General features: G+C 33.5%; 1 pseudogene; it reads left to right on the top strand.

Moving 5' to 3' along the window:
* The first annotated feature begins 3307 nt into the window (after nucleotides 1-3307).
* LOC106338555 lies at nucleotides 3308-8205 on the top strand (annotated as a pseudogene).
* Nucleotides 8206-8686: the final 481 nt, after the last annotated feature.

Consider the following 8686-nt stretch of genomic DNA (forward strand, 5'->3'; position numbering starts at 1 on the left):
TTTGATCAAACCATATTTGCATTAATCTTAAATATGTTTAAGCTCCAATAGAGGAGGAGGATACAAAGGGGCTATTAACAGCCAAGCAAACAACAACGATAACATAAGGGATAAAATGGCGATACAAATCATAAAAAAGAATCATATGAAATCGTATCACAAAAATGTCATAAGCTTCTTCAAAGATCGCATCTAGTGTAACCCTAGGGAGGTCGAAACAAGAACTGATTAAAGGCCACTCGACACACCCAAACACAAACCTGTATATCACAGGAGAAAGAAACCCGTAGGTTAATGAAGTGTCACTAGCGGACACAAGGGAACCACCACCACCACCATTCTTTGTCGCCATCCTAGATGGAGGCTTTAGAGTTGAGATCTGGGTAAAAGCTTGAGTAGATGGTATGGAGAAGAGACAGCCACATACGGCTGATGAAACCCCATGCGTCAAACTTGGGAAATCCAGATCTAGGTTTTGAGTCATCGCCAGAGGAAAGAGACTGGAAGAGGTGTTGAGGCAGCGAAGAAGAGCAACGACGGCGAATACATCTGGAGGATCTGGTGGTTCCGGCGGAGTGACGAGAGAAAGGGAAGCCAACGGGAGGAACTTGCACGGTGGTGGGTCAGGAGGAGACCTGAACAGCGGACAGTGAGGAGCAGTCACCATCATCATCACGAGGAAAGGGGGGGAGCTGCTTCACGTGGTAGAGAGCTAGGTGGAGGAGCAGAAGAGATCCATCCAAGCGGCGTACATCGGGACTCGGACCTTGTAGCTTATTATCTTTTGTGTATATGAGAAAGAAAAATAAAACAAACTTTTCCTTTTTAGTCTAATCCACTATTACAATATGTAACATAAATCAAGTACTATTTGTATATGTAAACATACATGTTTAATATATATGCCTAAACATCCTATACAATCAATACTAACAAACATATAATCTCTGAATAAGAATATTTTTCAATGATCCAAAAAAAAACAACTTTTGGATGTTTTAAAGATACATAAGCAGCACGAACCCGATGTCAGGCAGCGTCGGTAATGTTAAATGCGCTCGTGACTGAGCAAGGATGACAACGTCTTATGTTACTCCACTATGTGCTTGCAACTCCAGCCTTTCCTCTGTTTTATGTCTTGACCATAACTAAAAGTCGTTTTAAAAAGATCTTAGAGTATTGTGAGGATATGTAGTGGATGTGATGGATCTCTCTATATCCATATAAGCGCTTATCGATGTTCATTAAAGTGTCAGTTACATACTACTTGTATGTATGGAAATGCGGAGAGATATATTCATTTAACAAAGTGATGTGTTTTGAATGCACAGACACGTGGCGCGACGAGAGCCTTCGACTTTCTAACGTGGCATACTATGTGGGCGGCCTAGGAGTGAAGAAAACTCTTCTTTATATATATAGATTAGTGGTATACAAATAACATTTATATTACTCATTAAAGTGAGTAAACACGAGCATTCGGTACCATTTGTCCAAGTGCCAACTCCGCAGACGGCAAGAAATCAAGGCATCAAACGGCAGGATGGAAGAGACGAACATAAGAATGTTTCCGAAGGATAAACAAACTATGTTAAACATTTTTATAGAAGAAAATTAAAGCCAATTCCAATGGGACACCAAAACACCAAATTTAGTGTGATTTAATCTCAAATGGAACACCATAAATGACACCATCCCACCAAATTTGATGTAAAGTGAATATTACACCAAATTTGGTGTAACACTATTCGTCACACTAAATATTAAATATACATATTTTATTATGTTTCATTTATTTATGTAGTTTAATTATTATTATTAATCAGTTTAAATTTGTAATCAAACATAAATATATTATTTGTATTTTTAAATTATTTTTACATAATTAAAATATTTTTTATTTTATTTCAAATCAGAAATCACAAAGTGATTATTATCATTTTCTTTATATTGTAAAAAATAATATATCATAGAACTTTTATATTTTATTTTATTTTCAAATAAAAAATCACTTAATGATTATTATCATTTACTTTATCTTATAATGTATTTTATTTTAAAATATCGATTATAATCTTTATTCAAGTTATATTTGGTCAGAAATGAAAAATTAATAATATTACATTATTGTAATGTTAGATTTAATAGTAAATAATAAAACTTTATGTAATACTATTAAATTCACCAAACAATAAAATAACATTCTTATTTTTTATTTTATAATATAGTTAAACTTGTATTACTAACTAATACAAATTTTATTAAAATAAATATATTATTTTGTTACGTCTTTTTCATAATTAATAGTTTGTAATTTTTAATATAATATTATATATAAAATAAATACATAAAATGTATAATATTGTTAAACCAAAAATATAAATGTAAATAAATTTGATAAATATATAATTAAAAAAAATTAACAAACATAATATATAAGGGTGATAAACAAATTATTTATCAATTTCAGATAATAAAAATATAAAAATTATTAAAACTATAAACATCAAATAATATATAAATTTATTTTTGGTGTAATATTTGGTATCATGGTTGGAAATAACATAAATAACTTGACATCAAAATACCAAATTTGGTGTAATTTCAATACCAAATTTGGTGCCATCGTTAAAGATGCCCTAAACAAACACATTACCAGAGAGGGGTTCACTAAGAGCACGTGTTGCCTGGTTCCCCCTTTCTCCTTAAGCTTTTTTCTTCCCAAACAGCTGTAAAACAGCTGTTCGATCTCTCTCTCCCTCCCCCATGTGATCCCACTCAGAAGATATTAAAGACCGGTCTAACTTATAGAAAAAACTTGTAATGCTCTACTCAAAAATACAAATTTATGCCCTCATTCTTCGTATAATTTTTTTTTATAATGTCTTATATACAACTAAACTTTTTTGTAAAAGTTGGGATGCCCTAAGCGGCCGGTTCCTTTGCTTGTGCTCTTCACCAGGCCTATATAAAAGCCTTTGAGATCGAATCCTTATATGATATATATATAATATTCTTTTAGCTTTCTATTATAAAATTATCTTATTTCATGCATTCCCTCTCTCTATATCTCTTACTTCTGTTTTTGTATAACTACTCTTTGTTATACATAGCCATTTTAGTTATTCTGGTTTGTTTCTCGTTCCTTCTCTCTAATGTTTCTTCCTATGTTTTAGGACTTTGAATGATCTAAATTCCAAATCCATCTTAATCCCTCACTCAAATCTTGAACCTTTCCATTGGGTTCTTCTCATAATTCAATTTTTTTTTGTTGTTCTTGTTGTGTGTGTGCCATTAAATCTCATTAATGGCACAACTCCCTCCAAAAATCCCAACCATGACGACAACCACCCACATTGGCCTGACTTTTCCTCCCATAGCGGCAACGCAACTGCAGCCGCAACCGCCGGACAACAAAACCATATGTGGATGGATGAGTTTCTCGACTTCTCAGCCACTCGTCGTGGCACTCACCGCCGTTCAATCAGCGACTCCATCGCTTTCCTAGAAGCACATTCCTCCGGCGTCGGAAGCCACCACTTCGACAAGTTCGAAGATGAGCAATTCATGTTCATGTTCAACGATGACGTACACCAAAACAACAGAGTCAACGGCATTGTTGGTCACATACTCACACACGTTCTTCTTCCAACACGTCTTCACCGTCCTCAAAACAGCCTCAGCGAAAACGACAACAAAGAACAACCACCGTCCGATCATGATCACATTCACATGTTCACCACCACAGCTAATGACAACAATGTCGAGGGTTACAACTACAACGAATCAGACGAGGTTCAAAGCCATTGCTCACTACAAGAAAACATCGGTATTCTGACGGACATTCCGACGGAAAATGAAATCCTCGGAATTTCCCGAGGAATTTCCGAGGAAACTCTGAGGAAACCCAAAATTTGGGTTTCCTCGGAATTTCCTCGGAATATACCGACGGAATTCCGAGGAAACATCAATCCGTCGGAATATTCCGAGGAAATTCCGACGAACTAGTGATCGATCGATGCGTTTTTGGACATAAATACATCGATCGATCCGTTTATAAAAAAACATTCGAGATTTTGAAACCCCAAACACTAGTTCCTCAGAATTTCCTCGGAATATTCCGAGGAAATTCTGAGGAACTAGTGTTTGGGGTTTCAAAATCTCGAATGTTTTTTTATAAACGGATCGATCGATGTATTTATGTCCAAAAACGCATCGATCGATCACTAAAGTGGACCAAAGCGTAACAATGTGATCGATCGATGAGATTATCCCATCGATCGATCAAGGATATCAAGTGTTCCTCGGAATTTCCTCGGAATATTCCGAGGAAATTCCGAGGAACACTTGATATCCTTGATCGATCGATGGGATAATCTCATCGATCGATCACATTGTTACGCTTTGGTCCATCTTAGTGATCGATCGATGCGTTTTTGGACATATACCCATCGATCGATCACATTGTTACGCTTTGGTCCATCTTAGTGATCGATCGATGCGTTTTTGGACATATACCCATCGATCGATCACATTGTTACGCTTTGGTCCATCTTAGTGATCGATCGATGCGTTTTTGGACATATACCCATCGATCGATCACATTGTTACGCTTTGGTCCATCTTAGTGATCGATCGATGCGTTTTTGGACATATACCCATCGATCGATCACATTGTTACGCTTTGGTCCATCTTAGTGATCGATCGATGCGTTTTTGGACATATACCCATCGATCGATCACATTGTTACGCTTTGGTCCATCATAGTGATCGATCGATGCGTTTTTGGACATAAATACATCGATCGATCCGTTTATAAAAAAACATTCGAGATTTTGAAACCCCAAACACTAGTTCCTCAGAATCTACTCGGAATATTCCGAGGAAATTCCGAGGAACACTTGATATCCTTGATCGATCGATGGGATAATCTCATCGATCGATCACATTGTTACGCTTTGGTCCATCTTAGTGATCGATCGATGCGTTTTTGGACATATACCCATCGATCGATCACATTGTTACGCTTTGGTCCATCTTAGTGATCGATCGATGCGTTTTTGGACATATACCCATCGATCGATCACATTGTTACGCTTTGGTCCATCTTAGTGATCGATCGATGCGTTTTTGGACATATACCCATCGATCGATCACATTGTTACGCTTTGGTCCATCTTAGTGATCGATCGATGCGTTTTTGGACATATACCCATCGATCGATCACATTGTTACGCTTTGGTCCATCATAGTGATCGATCGATGCGTTTTTGGACATATACCCATCGATCGATCACATTGTTACGCTTTGGTCCATCATAGTGATCGATCGATGCGTTTTTGGACATAAATACATCGATCGATCCGTTTATAAAAAAACATTCGAGATTTTGAAACCCCAAACACTAGTTCCTCAGAATCTACTCGGAATATTCCGAGGAAATTCCGAGGAACACTTGATATCCTTGATCGATTTCCTCGGAATATTCCGAGGAATTTCCGACGAAAAAAATCCTCGGAATTCCGTCGGAAATTTCCGAGGGATTTCCGAGGAAAGATGAATTTCCGAGGAGTTATTTCCGAGGACTTTTTTCGTCGGTATATCGTCGGAATAGCGTTATTCCGACGACATACCGACGATTTTTTCAATCAGTATGCCGCTGTTTTCTTGTAGTGGCTGCAAGATGGAGCCACAGGACGGTCCGTCATCAACGAATCAAAACTCCGGTGAAAGCTCCGGTAATTTAAGCATTTGTTACTAAAATTATATGTCCTAAACAAAAAAAGGAAGGTCATGCATGTACGTATATAGTTATGGTATCTAATTAGAAATAGCATCACATCGATTATAATTATTTATTTTTCATTTTTGCTGAAATTTTATGCAGAATTTTAGCAAATATGCAATCAGCGCGGAGATCGGCAAGGAACTGCAATACATATCAGAGCTCGAACGGAGCGTTACTTCATTGCAGGTATAACATAAGTACACACATGCATGCAGCGTTATGTAGATAATTGTTTTTTTAAATTGAAATTTTTATAAACAACCCGGGGATAAGGATTCGATTACGTAGATAAATGTTTGTTAATGAATACTAGATGATGGCCCGCACACTTATGCGGACTAATATACATCAAACTAATTCAAATTTTAAAATAAGGTTTAGTTTCAATCTAAATTATTTAATTAAGTTCAAACATTAAATTAAACCGAAGATATAATTTATTTATTTTATTACAACACATCATAGATAATAGTTTGCTACTTGCAAAATCTTTTATTTATTATATCAGTAAACCACACATGTAAAAGTATATTATCATAATAACCTCATAAAGTTTTATTAATATTTTAAATAACATAAAAGATAAATCAACAAAAGAAACCACAATTACCAATTATCAGAGAAGCCTCTGAAATCAAACCTCTCTTCGTCAAAATCTTAATTGTATTTATGAATTTCCTTTTTCGGAGTTTATAGTGACATCTATTATCTATAATAATTAAAAAAATACTTTTACTAAAATTTTATAAACTAAAAGTGATAGATTATATATGTCTAGTAAAAATTGATTTTTTTAGTTATAATGGCGAGAGATTGTATTCTTTGGACTCATATTTTTTTATTGGTAAGATAATTCGGTGATACAAAAGAGAAAAAAACTTTCTTTTTAAAATGATAAATAAAAACATTAAACTATTTAATATTACTAAAGTAAACATAAGATGAACAAAACTATAAAACTATTGCTATAATTTGATAATACTTGTTAATAATAATTATCTCTGAATATAATGAAAATATTTATTAAATAATCATTAAAAATGTTTAAAAACTAACAATTCAAAAAGCTGTTTATTAAAACTAATGACTCAACCTAAATTATGAAATATGACAAATAAGCTTCTAAAAATAATAAAACATGCAAATGAGCAAAATAATCTAAAATCATGGAGAACATGAGAAGTAAGTAAAATTAAAATTACCACCTAAATTATTTAAAAATAAGAAAAATAAATAAAATTACCAATTAAAATTATGAAGAACATGAAAAATAAATAAATAACTTATATTATGGAGAATATGACAAATAAGCAAAACTAAAAGCATTCAAACATACAAATAAACAAATTACCTAAAATTATTGAAAATATAACAAATAAGCAATAAATAATGACAAATAAGCAAAATCACATAATATTATGGAAAAGCTGAAAAGCTAACAAGTAAGCAAAATCACTTCATAAATAATAGTATATAGATAGATAAGAGATCAACATCTAATCAAATATGCTAACTTAAAAAAAAAATTGGAATGAAGACGGAAGTGTCAGTGTTATCGCCAAGAGTTGCCTTTTTGGATCACCAGCGATTGCTTCTCAACGTCGACAATAGTGCTATCAAGCAACGAATCGCCGCTTTAGCCCAAGACAAGATTTCCAAAGACGGTAATTTTCACCTTATTTTTACTTCAAATTTCAATAATTACCTTAATTTTTAAAAGAACCAGTTATCAAATTATGAAAAGTCAATTTCAAATTAAAAGTGTGTTTTCATTACTGTATTTGCCATTATTTTCACTCCATGTATTTAATTATCATTGACAATATATATGTAGGCTCGACCAATCTTTATTTTTTAGCGAAACGAATTTAAAACGAATTTATAAGGAAGTACTTGCGGCAATGGCTTCATTATGATTACAAACTTTAAATGAAAAATAGTACTGTATAACATATGTTCAAATCGTAAATGTTTTTAGTAGAAATTGTTTTATTAATTTTGATGGTTTACATACTCGCTACTAACTATTTTATATATGGGTCTAGCAAGAACTAGCTATAGTGATTAATAAAGAATAGCCTGACTAATAAGCTAGAAACAACTGTCCATGTGTGCACATATGACGACATAAGTATTTGATAAAACATGTAAGTAGTCGTTGAACATGCATGTAGGCTTATGTTAGCAAAAAAAAACATCTAGGTTTATTGATATAACAATGTTGTGAGTATAAGATTTTCAGCTCACCATGCAAGAAGCATTGAAGAGATAAATAATCAACAAGTTTGTCATCAACAGAGCCTCAAGAAAATGGAGGATCATATCTCAGACCAATCTCCGGCCGATATCAAACCCTCCGTTGAGAAAGAACAGCTCCTCATTGCACTAAGTTGTGTTTCATTCATTATTCTCTAAACGGAGAAAAGATTATTGACTATAGAACCTCTTCAATTTGTGTCAAGAGATTAGTTATATAATGATCAAAGAAGAGAGCATTTTTATTTAATCTTATCACATTTTTTAACCCGTGGTGAATTTGCTTTGATGTGTAATTATTGACGTTGTTTCCAATACCTTTTTCATCAATTTCTGCCAAATGTAGGGTAATCGAATAGTTAAAGATTCATTTTTTTGTCACATGGATCAAGTTTTGATGTGTGATGCGTCCATATATGAGATAAGATGATAATTTACACTGGTTCTAACAAAAAGAACAATATTTTTGAACTATGAAGACTAAGTTTTAAGATTTCATATTCCTTAAAAAAAATCATACCAAACTATTTCACTATTAATAAGAAACAATTAGTTATTGTGATTTTCAACAACATATATCAAGTAAAAACGAAATTGTTAAAAAAAAAACGAAAATATTAGTATTTCCTTATGTAGGGCC

The sequence above is a fragment of the Brassica oleracea genome, chromosome C4 (genome assembly GCF_000695525.1).
Source record: "Brassica oleracea var. oleracea cultivar TO1000 chromosome C4, BOL, whole genome shotgun sequence".
Classification (NCBI taxonomy): Eukaryota; Viridiplantae; Streptophyta; class Magnoliopsida; order Brassicales; family Brassicaceae; genus Brassica; species Brassica oleracea.